This window comes from Hippopotamus amphibius, chromosome 15 (genome assembly GCF_030028045.1).
Source record: "Hippopotamus amphibius kiboko isolate mHipAmp2 chromosome 15, mHipAmp2.hap2, whole genome shotgun sequence".
Taxonomy (NCBI): domain Eukaryota; kingdom Metazoa; phylum Chordata; class Mammalia; order Artiodactyla; family Hippopotamidae; genus Hippopotamus; species Hippopotamus amphibius.
Window position 1 is genome coordinate 13,470,632 of NC_080200.1, and position 2,257 is coordinate 13,472,888.

Here is a 2,257-nt window from a genome sequence, read left to right on the forward strand (position 1 = left end):
AGAGAAAGTTATGCTTCACACTCTGTGTAGGCTCCACCTCCTCCATCACCAACCACACTACCTATCATGGTGATAGTGGTCAGCCACCATGAAGAAAGATGTGACTGGCATTTCCGTCAAATCCAGCCCTGGGCAAGCATAGTCTGTATAGGAATGCTCCCGTAGAAGGATAGCCCTTCAAGATCACAATAGGTAACTCTTTCACCTAAATTCATAGAGACAAAGTTATGTAAAATGAAAAGCCAGAGGAACTACTCTCATTTGAAAGAGCAAGAGAAAACCCATGGGGGAAAAATAATGAAACAGAGATAAACAGTCGTATCAGACCAAGAATTTAAGACATTGTTAATACAAATGCTAACTGAGTTAGGAAATAGGCTTGACCTAAGCACAGATCATTTTAACAAGGAATGAAAAGATATAAAAAAGCCCAAATAAAAATAGATAATTCAATATCTGAGATAAAAAAGCACTCTAGAGACAATGAATAGCAGACTAAATGACACAGAATGCATAAGTGATCCGGAAGATAAAAGGATGGAAATCACCTGCTAAGAAAAGCATGTATAAAGATAAATAATAAAAATAAAACACAAAAAAGCAACATACAAGATCTATGGGATAACATTAAATGTGCCAACATTTGCATTATAGGGGTTTTCAGAAGGAGAAGAGAGGGAGACAGGAGTCAAAAATGTATTCAAGGAAAGCATGGCTAAAAATTTCCCAAAACTAAAGAAGGAAACAGATATTCCAGTACATGAATCAAAGAGGGTCTAAAAGAGAGGAACCCAAACAGACCTACACCAAGACATATCATAATTACAATGATGAAAGTGAATGAAAGAGAATTCTAAAGGTAGCAAGAGAGAAACAAAGAGTCATATACAAGGGAATCCACATAAGGCAATCAACTGATTTCTCTGCAGAAACTTTGCAGGACAGGAGGAATGGGCATGATATATTCAAAGTGGTGAAAGGGAAAAACTGCAACATAGGACACTCTACTCAGCAAGAGTCATTTAGAATAGGAGAAAAAGAATTTCACAGAGAAACAAAAACTAAAAGAATTCAAAAATACAAATGCTATCTTAAAAGAAATGTCAAAGCATCTTCTCTAAATGGAGAAGTAAGAATCTATATAAAATGGAAAATCCCAATAGGAAAGGCAAAAACATAGTAAGGATTGAAGATCACTTAAATGGAGAAGTAAGAATCTATATAAAATGGAAAATCCCAATAGGAAAGGCAAAAACATAGTAAGGATTGAAGATCACTTAAAGAAGCCAGTACATGGATTAAAAGACAAACAAAAACAAAAACAAAAACAAAACCCTGTAAAAACCACTATGACTACAATAAACTGTTAATAGATAAGTATGAAGATATAAAAATAGGACATAAAAAAACCAAAATGGATGGGAGGGGAAGAAGAAGATCTTTTAGAATATGTTTGAGGTTAAATGACTACCAGTTTAAATCAAGAATATATAATTATGTGTCAACATATATAATCCCCATGGTAACCACAAATCAAAAATCCACAATAGATACATAAAAACTAAAAAGAAAGGAGCTCAAGCATACTGACAAAGAAAATCATCAAACCAAAACAGGAGAAACCAAAAGAAGAAATGAACAAAGAACTATGAAAACAACTGGAAAACAAGGATTAAAATGGCAATGTGTGTACCTATCAATAATTACTTTAAATATCATAGATTAAATGCTCCAATCAAAAGAAATAGAGTGCAGATTGTATAAAAAACAAAAGCAAATAATATGCTTCAGTTAAGAGTTAATTCAGAGCAAAAGACACCCACAACTGAAAGTGAGGGAATTGAAAAAAGATATTTAATGCAACATCAGAAAGGGAAAGTAAAAAAAAAAATCACTTTTAAAATCGCATTAAAGGACCTTTATGCTGAGAACTATAAAACATTGATAAAGGAAAATGAAGGTGATTCAAAGAAATAGAAAGATATCCCATGCTCTTGGATTGGAAGACTTAATATGGTTAAAAAGGACATACTCCTCAAAGCAATCTATAGATTTGATGTGATTCCTATCAAATCACCCATGACATTTTTCAAAGAACTAGAGCAAATAATCCTAAAATTTATATGGAACCACAAAAGACCCAGAATTGTCAAACCAATCCTGAGGCAAAAGAACAAAGATAGAGGTATAACCATCCCAGACTTTGGACAACAATACAAAGCTACAGTAATCAAAACAGTGTGGTATTGGCACAAAA